This window comes from Urocitellus parryii, chromosome 14 (genome assembly GCF_045843805.1).
Source record: "Urocitellus parryii isolate mUroPar1 chromosome 14, mUroPar1.hap1, whole genome shotgun sequence".
Classification (NCBI taxonomy): domain Eukaryota; kingdom Metazoa; phylum Chordata; class Mammalia; order Rodentia; family Sciuridae; genus Urocitellus; species Urocitellus parryii.
The window spans coordinates 18,114,528-18,125,488 of NC_135544.1; positions in this window are offsets into that span (position 1 = coordinate 18,114,528).

Below are 10,961 nucleotides of genomic sequence, written 5' to 3' on the forward strand. Positions count from 1 at the left end.
AAAAAAACTTTATTAACGTTGAGCTCTAAAAAGATTATAGAGCTCCTGGGTCATATGAATTTAAAATGAAAATACTACTAAGCTGTAAAAATAAGTGTAAAGCTATCTAACAGCATTCTGGTTTTCTCAAATAAAATTACTTTTATCTTTAATTTTATTTTTGATTATTTTTAATTTTTTTTTTTGCAGAGTTGGAGATCGAACCCAGAACCTGTCCCATGCTAGACAAGTGCTCTACCACTGAGCCATATCTCCAGTTCTTATTTTATTTTTAATTGACATGTTATCAAGGCACAAATCCATGGAGTGCAATGTGATGTTTTGATACACATATATAGCTTGCATAAAGACCAAATCAGTAATTAGCATATATATATCACCAAATATATCACCTCCAACATTCATTTATTGTTTCTTTGAGTTGATTTAATTTTTTTTTTTAGTACTGGGGATTGAACTCAGGGCACTTTACCAGTGAGCTGCATCCCCAGATTACCTCCCCTAGCTTTAAATTTTTATTTTAGTGTGAGACAGGATCTCACTAAGTTGCTGAGGCTGGTCTCCAACTTGCGTTCCTCCTGCCTCAGCTTCCCCATTCACTGGGATTACAGGCATGCACCACCCACCTGCTGTTCCTTTGTGTTGAAGCACTCAAGATCTTCTCTTCTAGCTCCTTTGAAATGTACATTACCCATATTTTTCAGCTCTCAAGATTTTCCCCATTTTCTTTGCTGGCTCTGCTGTACTAGTCTCTCCAATATGTGCACTAGGTAACCCAAAGTTAAACTACTACCAACAGGTAAGTAAAGAGGGAATGAGGAAGCAGAAAGGAAAAATGCCTTTCCTTTCTGTTTCTTCTAAAGCGATGTAAGCATGAGGGCCTTTGTCCTGCTCTGCAGTGATAGTGTTTGGTGGTTCTTAGTAGAAATCCTCTTTCCAGGCTTTGTTGCTAAGGAAGGTCCACTAGGAAGAACCAGCCCCTGTCTCTTGTGTTTCCCAAATCTCACTGCCATCTCTATGTTCTTTTTAAGAAAAGTTCTTAGTTCACCAGACATTCCAAACCGAGTAGACTTTCACAGCAGTGCAAAATGGAAAGGATCCTCTGCAATGTCCTAATGTAGTGAGGTTCAAGGTTGTTCCTGGAATGGTCAAAGCACCCACCTCACCTTGTACAACAACCTGATTTCACTAGTGGTGAGAAGACTAGTTTGGCCAGAAGGACAATAAATATCTCTAATCTTGGCATCTTACCCCATAGGAACTTTTGCCTAAAATCGCCTACAACAAATAACATATTTTAAAAATCATACCCAGTGTCTTAAATCACACTTTCAATGCCTACCTTCAATTCTAGCCTACTTTGGCCAGCTCTTTGATGAAAAAGCAAAACAAAACAAAAATCTAAATTACTTTTTCTTGGGGGGGGTACCGGTAATTGAACTCAGGGGCACTCAACCACTGAGCCACATCCCCAACCCTATTTTGTATTTTATTTAGAGACAGAGTCTCACTGAGTTACTTAGTGCCCCGATTTTGCTGAGTCTGGCTTTGAACTTGTGATCCTCCTGTCTCAGCCTCCTGAGCCTCTGGGATTATAGGCGTGCACCACCCTGCCCAGTTCAATTACTCTTAATAGAGCCTAACTAGAGAATATTGTGAAGTTGCTTTATTATGGGTTCTTTTTTTCCTTCTGGGGATACACTTGTACAATTCCTGTTTTCTGCCCCGGATATTTATCTCACATCTCATTATTGTAAAGCATTGGAAATAATTTAAGCATTACATAGGGAAAAGCAGTAGGATTTCAAGATCAGAATATTGGGTTTTAGTTTCAGTTTGGATGATTGTTAGTTCTTAGAAAACATCTTTGGTCCTGTTTACTCATCTGTTAGTTTGGATGATAAGGGGTAGCTGCATTACTAAAGTCTCTTTTGTCTATGAATTTCCATAGTTTAAGATGCATAATTTTCCATGGTACTTTACCTGTTGGAGAGTCATTCTTCTCTGGAATTTACTCATTTTAATACGGAGATCTTGGTATCAAAAGTCTTCTAAATCCGTAGATTTTTCATGGTGAGAATTTTGGATACCACAGCAGATTGACAGAGAAATTATTTTCTGTGGACATCTTTCAAGAGACCTTAAATCACAAAGTAAGTTGATTTGCTCATTTGTAAATTTGGAGTGGGGAAAGAAAGTGAAGCATGAATTTTAATTCCCTGGCTTAAGTACTTTCACCCATTTGAGTTTTGCCTGTGTGTATTCAGCATTAATGTGATGCTCTTGTGGTCATTTGCTGTTTTAACAAAGCTTTGTCTATATAACTCCTTATTGTTTCTCCATTTTCCACTGGTTTATTTATGACTTCCAGGACATACATTGCTTGTGGTTAAATTTATGTTGCTAAATAACACCATTGTAAATTAGACACCACTAGTCCCTGATCCTGTTTAGATCTCATCAGTGGAGGTCTATTAACTCTGAGATATTTTCAGTCACAGATAAATTGCTCTGTTCAATTTGCATTTCAGTAATTTTCTGATTTAGACATGGGGTTGGTAATGGGCATAATAATTCAGGAAGGGTGAGTTGAAGCGAGGGAATCTCCTGAAATGCTTGCATCTTTAGCAACATCCCAAAATAGTCCGTTTTCCATTATGCAGTATCTTTCTATATCTGAATACATAAAAGTTAATTATGTTTATAAAGCAGTGTTGGAAACGGTGTTGGCTATTTCCCTCTCTTGGTATATTTTGCTATCAATTTGAATTGAAATTGGTTTGATAAGAAGTCTTGTCTCAAGGGTCCATTTTAATAGGAGTGTTTCTGATTTGTAATAATTTATTAAAATACATGGACTATGAGAAGAATAGCCAACTCTTAGGAAAAATTGATCATGGCTCGGGTCATAGCTCAGTGGTAGAGTACTTATCTAGTACGTGAGAGGCACTAGGTTCGACCCTCAGCCCCACATAAAAATAAAAATAAATTTTAAAAAGGTATTGTGTCCATCTACAACTAAAAACAATTGAAAAAAAATTGGTCATTGGTTTTATGGCTTGATTTCTGCTGTGGCTTCTCAAGGCTTAATTTTTGCATTAAATCTTTCCTGCTAATTTTCTTTTACTTGGGCTTTTTGAGAAAGGGGCTTAGTTTTGTTTTCTTATAGACCTCACCCAGTGCTAGATAACAAGGGGTACATAGCAGTTTAAGTAGAATTCACGATCTGAGCCATAAAACATAGCTCTTGTCTAAAGAAGAAGGAGAAGAACAACAACATACATACTTATACACAAAGCGTGAGAAGTGGTTTATTGATTGGTTGCTTTGTCTTCAAAATGCCAAACAAATGGCTGGGTGATTTTTTTTTCCATTATTGAAGTTATGTATTTGTATGTAGGAGGTAGAGAGCACTTCATCAACTTTCCTGACAGGTTGTTTTTGCCTTCTGAAAACAGAGCTTTTAAACGAAAAAAAACAACAACAACAACAAAAAAACTGGATCCATTAACTCATATGAAATTGCTTTAACTCTATGAATTACAGAAATGTGATGTACAGGTGTGTGTGTTCATATAATTACATACAAAATATTTAAATTGTAGAAGGAAAAAGAGCTTGACCATTGCCCTTGAAGGTATTTCTGTCTGTGTTGAAAAAATAGCCATATATATTCATGAAAAGAGAACATTATAGAACAGAATAAAATAGAGCTGGGGTGCAGCTCAGTGTAAGAACATTTGCTTAGAATGCATAATCTCTGTGCCTCGAATACAGAACAGCATAACCAAAATATACCAAAAAAAAAAAAAGGAAGAAAGAAAACAGACAAATAAAAAGCTCACTGTCCTCAAAAACTCTGGGTCTATCTCCCAGAAACAGTAATTATTATCAGTTTCTTATACAGCTTTCTTGGAATGTTTAATAAACATACACATATGTGCGCACACATACACATTCTATAGAAGGCTTTGTGTTTTGCTTGAATGTTGACTATAATAGTCATTGTTTCATATCAGCAAACAGATTTCTTTCATATATATATATATATATAGAATCCAGGGCTTTGTGTATCTGCTAGGCAAGCACTTTGCCACTGAGCTATACCTTTAGCCTCCTCTTTAATTTTAATGGCTGCAAAGTATTTGCTTACATGGTTGTATCAATGTTTTTTAATATTTCAAAGTTGTTGATAGACCTTTATTTTATTTATTTATCTGTGGTGCTGAGAATTGAACCCAGTGCTTCACACATGCCCCGCAAGTGTGCTACCGCTGAGCCCCAGCCCCATCCCTGGGTATATCAAATTTAATTAAAGTCTCATATTGGTTTAAATGTAATATTTACTGCTACAATCAAAGTTAGAAATGACTAGCCAGTTACACAAATGCCTTAACATGCTTATGTAAAATATGTTTGTTTTAAATTTTGGTCAATACTATCAAACGAAAATACTTTCTACTTGTAATATATAAAAGTAGCTGTCCTAGTTTATGCTGCTATCACAAATAACTTAGACCAGGTAATTTATAAATAATAGAAAGTTATTTCTCACAGTTCTGTAGGCTGGAAGTTTAAGATATAAGTGGGAGCAGGGTTGATTTCCCCTGAAACCTCTTTCCTAAGCTTGCAGATGGCTGCCTAGCTACTGTGTTCTGACATGGCCTCTTCTCTGTGCACATGCATTCCTGGTATTTCTTTTTATTCTTATTAGGACACCAAGAATATTGGATGAGGACCCCACACTTATGACTTCATTATAATCTCAGTGACTTCATTGAAGGCGCCATCTACAAAATCAATCACGCTGGGAGTTAGGAGTTCAACAAAATAATTTTGGAGGCACTATTGTTTGAATATGGTTCAAGTCTGTCTTCCAGATGTTTATGTGCTAGAAGCTTCATCTCAATTGTAGCCCTGTTGGGAGGAGGTGGAACCTTTGAAAATTGAGTCCTAGTGGAAGGTGGTTGGGTCATTGAGGATGCTACACTCAAATGGGTTAATGTAACACTATTGGGATCCTAGCAGCCCCTTTGAGAGTAATTTATAAAAGCAGTGATCTCCTCTGCCTTTGTGTCTTGCCGTGTGATCTTTTCTGCCTGCTTTCCCACCACTGTTACATTATCTTTCACAATGCCCTCACCAAAACCAAGCAAAAGCTGGTGCCATGCTCTTGAACATCTAGAACCAAAAGCTAAATACACTTCTTTTATTTATTAAGCACCAAGCTTTAGGTGTCTTGTCATAGCAACAGAACACAGACTAGTACAGGAGGGGATACAATTGAATCCATAACACTGGAGGAGTCTGAGGAGAGTAGGAGTGGTAGATAAGTTGAAGATAGATATAAAGGAGTGATTATAATTATGGGCCATGGGAGGGAATTAAAGTAAGTAGAAAGGAGATTAAAGACTCAAGATTAGTGAGAGAAAGTAGGCTTAATGGTCTCCCTTATCTCAGTGTTAAGGGTCAAAGAATTGTTGAAGATGGTACAATAGAGACAAGCAACTGGAAATTTGGAGTAGGAGCCAGAGAGCAGATGCCTGATGTAGAATTGTGGAGGGATTATAGTTATTGGTCATGAAATGTTTGACTTTGGGACAGGCCTTACCTGAGGTGAGGGATAAGAACACCAGAGGAAAGGAAGTCAAAGAAGACAGATGCCAGAGTGTTATAAAGATCACTTCTGCATACACTGACATCATGAAGAATTAAGGCAGAAGGAGTGTTGAAGAGAAGGGAAGTGAACCATGGTCTCCAAATCTTCAAGAAACGAAGGGCAATGGTCTGGGACAATGGGAAACTGTAACAGAATGCTATTCTTAGGACATGACTGTGGATGCTGGAGATAATGAGAAAGAGGAGGACACCATCTGATTTATGGGTCTAGAGAGTAGGGAGGGAAGGAGAAAAAGCAGATGTCCCTGAACAGCGTTGTGGAAAAGCAGTGTCCTCTGGCAGTGTGGGGTGCAGTTGGAACAGCATGGTGAGGGGGAATCACGTCCACAGTCGTGCTTTTCACAGTAGCCAAGAAATTGGAAAAATGGAAGTGTCCATCACAATGAACAGCTGAAGAAAACATGGTAACATGGACACAATAGAATACTATTTAGCCATAATAGGAATGGGATTCAGTCCTTTTTTAAAAAGAGAATTTTATTTGTTCTTTTTAGTTATACATGACAGTTCAATGTATCTTGACATGTTATACATACATGGAGTCTAATAACTTCCTATACTTGTGATTGTACATGATGTGGGCTTACACTGGTTGTGTATTCATATATGGCCATAGAAAAGTTAATGTCCAATTTATTCTACTGTCTTAGAATCCCGTCATTTTTGATAACATGGATGGAAATGGGGATATTGATTAAGTGAAATAAACCGGGCACAGGTAAAACGAGCCCCACAGGATCTCACTTACGTGTGGAAATTAAAAGCATTGATCTCATAGGAAGGTGAAAGTAGAATGGTGGTTGCCAATGGGTGGGGAGAGTCGGGTTGCGGGAGGGATGGGGAGAATGGATGGGTGGGTGCTAAGTTAAAGTTCAGCAGGGAGATTATAGATAGGAATGAAGTAAGTGTACATTTCAAAAGGTATAAGAAAAAAGTTTGAAAGTCCTTACTATAAAGAAATGATAAATGTTTGAAGAAATAGATATGTTTAACTTGATTTAAACATTTCACAATATGTTTATGTTGAAATACCACAAGTTACCCCTTATATATGTATAATTTAGTGTTTTTATGTACCCGTTAAAATAAATTTAATAAAAACAACTGTTTATTTACTAATATATTTATGTGTTTATTTATGATACTGGGAGCATTCTGCCTCTGAGCTACATCCCCAGCCCTTTTTAGTTTTATTTTGAGACAGGGTCTCATTAAGTTGCTCAGATTGGCTCACAACTCGTGATCCTCCTGTCTCAGACTCCTGAGTAGCTGGGATTATGGGCATGTGCTACCCCACCTGCCATAGTAAAATTTAGATACACACAAAAACAAGTGGCAGGAACATTCAGAGAAGTTAAGGGCATAGGAGACCTGTTTTTGATTGACAACACAGTGGGATGGTTTTAGGAATTTGGGATGGGTGAGAGGTGGGGCCCAAAACGAGAGGTATGGACCAAATGGGAGTACATGTCCAGTAATGAGGGGGGAATCCTGGTCTTCTTTTGGTGATTGATATGCACAGGAATAAAAGTCAAGATAGGAATCAGTACTGATGGTCTCAAGACACAATGAGGGCAAGGCGTCGGGTAAAGGGCACAGGGGGAAGGTGCATGGTAGAAGAGGGAGCTTTGGCAAGAACAGGATTTAGGATAGATTTTTAACTCCTGCTGGTAGAAGTGAAAGCCAGGTGAGAGGAGGTCATGTGTGTTGCAAATGCTTTTTCCCAGACTACTGTTTGTGTTTTAACTTTATTCATATTTATGTGACATATATAAATATATGTTTATAGGAATTTTAAGTTTTTATATTATCAAATTTACCAATCTTTTTTCTTTATGGCTTTGGGTATATTTTATGTTAAGGAATACCTTCCCTATTTCAAAATCATAACTATTTTTTTTCAAAAAAATAAGAACATTAAATTTTGTTCTGTTTTGCTATTTTTATTTTCCATCTGCAGTCTATTTCAGATTAATGAATATGTAGGAATCTGGATTTTTGGTTTTTTTTTTCTACATGGTCAGCTTAATGTCTTATAACTATGTCTTAAAATACCCCAAGATGCCCTTTGAATGTTTATTTACTAGGTATTCATATCTTTTCCTCTCAGCTCTTAACCAGTCTTGCACTAAAAATTTCATTTCACAGCTTTTTAAAATGTTTCTGTGCATTTAGCCTTCTGCCTCTCAGTTTCTAATAGAAATCTGAAATAAAATTGTCGTTTACCTTGAAGATGTAGACTTATACTTCAACGTGACGTGTCTTGGAGATCTTGACTGTTCCTAGTACTGGGGCATTTTTGTGGGCAAAGTTGGTCAGCTAACTTTTGAAGGAAAACCTTTCATCCAGTATTTTCTTTTCTAATGCCTGGATTTTGATCAACTTACCTTCCACAGGAGAATGGTAGAATGTAAAACCATGGGGAAACGGGACTATGATATTCACCCATCATTTACAGAGTGGCAACTCTAATACCTGTTTATATTTCAAAATCTTGTAAGAGGTATTTTTGGAGTAAGCAGGGAGGCCATCCAGGCAGGTGACACTACATTACTGCCAAAAGCAAAAGCTACTTTTATTTTTGGTTCATCTCTTATATTTCGAGTTCTTCCACCTCTCAAGTTCTTAAGTACAGCCTTAAACTTATTTGACGTTTGATTCTGAACCAGGATGGAAAGCTGAACAGCAATGTCCTGGAGAAATGAGGAACAGGTCTGCGTCGTTGACACTTGAAATCCATCTTGTTGGATGGTAGCTGTACTCTGCACTGCCTTTCCACATTCATTCATCCTTCACGTTCTGGAGTGTCATTATAATCTTCCTGCCTCCAGCTCTCTCCCTTCTAATCCATGGTCCAGATGGCCTTCTCCATTCTCTTTCCAATATGCAAATGAGGACATTTGGCTCCCCTGCTTAGGATGTTCTCATGACTCCCCACTGCCTGTAGATGAAGCCCAAACCCTGGAGCCTGTTATTCTAGATAGATCACCTATAGCCCAGCTGGATCTCCTGCCCTCCCCATTTATGTGCCTCTAGTTTATTCCTGTCTGACTATTACTGTTATATCTCAAGCTTTGTTTACTGAATTCCCCATTCCTACAATTCAACCCTATGCATTCCTTTGTCCTCTTCCCCCCTCTCTGACCCCAAACCAGGAATATGTGGTAGATCCTGTAAGGTACAGATCACAAGTCACCGCCTCTAGGAAGCCTCCTCTGCTCTCTCAGGCAGAATCCACTGATCCTCATTAATACTCCCATAGCACTTAGTTGATGTCACTATTGATACAGCCCATTGTTTCCTAGGGGATTGAGGTGGATACTAGCTCTGCTGCTGAATTGGGACTGTTTCTTTGTAGTTCTAACCATATCCAGCATAGTAACTCTGTGTTGAACGTTTTATGTGCATTATCTCACTTATCTTCAGTCTAATCCTTTGAGGAAGTCATTTTGATGACTTCATTTTCGAATAAGAAAACTGAGCCTTAAAAAGATGGGGTAACTCACTTGCACACAGATTACATATTCGCTCAGTATTTTCAGTGGCTAGGACTCAATCCCTTTGTTGACTTCAAAGGCTATGAAGGAGTGAAAGAACCCATCCATGTGCTCCCTGTGACTGGGTGACTTCTACTGAAGAAACTTCCTTCTCTGAGAAGCCCAAATGGCATCGAGAAGTTCTGATAGTCTGTGGCAAGTTATCCACTACCTCTGAATCTCTGGGCCTACATCTGTAAAAACTAGGATAACGAGCTGCTTAATCTCCTCACCGGTTTTTGAGAGGATTAAATGAAATAATTTATATAAAATACATAAAGGCTGGCAGGATAAGTTAGTAACAGATCCCTTCTCTTCCCTTTGCCCTCATTACCCATTTCATGGGACAACCAACTGGCCTATCTGGCTGCCCTGATGAGGGAGGAAACCAAGCAGCAGTGGAAGAAATAGATAGACAAAGGACAACAGATTTAGGCAGAGTTGGTCCTAGTTCAAGTGCCACTTCCATGAGGATCTGAAATGAATAATGATCCTAAATATACTGTATCATTGCTTTTAACCCCCATATTCATTTTGGGGAGGAATAGCTTCATAAAGTGCTAAAAAGTGGGGGTAAGTAACAAAAAATTATCTCTTGTTTGTCCTGAAGGAATGATCATATCTGGCAACAGTATCTGAGTTTAGACACTGGTTTTCAACATTAAGAGAGGGAACCATGGCACATGCCGGTAATCCTAATCCTAGTGACTCTGGAGGCTGAGACAGCAGGACTACGAGTCCAAGGGCAGTCTCCGCAACTTAGTGAGACCCCAAGCAACTTAGCAAGACCCTGTCTTGAAAGAAAAAAATAAAAAGGACTGGGGATGTGGCTCTGTGGTAAAGCGCCCCTGGGTTCAATCCCCAGTTTTTTTTTTTTTTTTTTAAAGAGGGAAACAACCTCTTAGAGGTTCTTTTGATTTGCTTTTTGGCACCACTCACATCATTACCAAAGAACTTCAAAGTTTTCTGCTTCAGTGACTAGATGACTGTGCTCTGTGGCTGGAGAGAGGGTAGGGAAGAAAATTTGTTTTGACACTTTTGAGGCATGGCTTTCTAGAACTTTATAGGTGTCTTTATGTCATTTGGCTTTCAGATACTAAGTATATGCTTAGCACATACCACCCATTAGGAGCTGGAGTGTAAGGGTGAGAGCCATTCCCTGGACTGGTTTCTACCCTCTTCTAGTCTAGTGGCAGAGGTATAGAGAAAAATCATGGCAGCTACAGAAGAGTACAAGAAGATACATGCAGCCCAAGTGGAGTCAGCGGGTGGGTGACTGGTGGTCAAGGGCTTCCCAGAGAAGGGATTCCAGAGCTAATTTCAGGGAAAAGAGTAGAAGTGAGCCAGAATAAGAAGGAAGAAAAGATCTTTTTATTCTAACAATCAAACCTGCTATTGAAAATGGGAACAGACTTTTCTAAGCACTTAATACTCCCTTGAGACAGTATCTGATGTAATCTTCATGCTAACCTTTTAAGACAGATATCTGAGAAATGATTCTAAGTTTCCACAGCTGACCAATGTACATATTGGGATTGGAATGCAGGACAGACTGAAGTTTTGAGGCTTCCTAATTTGACATAGTCCCCAGTCATATTTACATTCACTGCAGGACGGTCATTCTTATTACAGTGGCATCACAGGATCTTTTAATTTGATTGATTGATTGATTGATTGATTCTGGGGATTGAACCCAGGGGCATTTAACCACTGAGCCACACCCCCAGCCCTTTTTATTTTTTATGG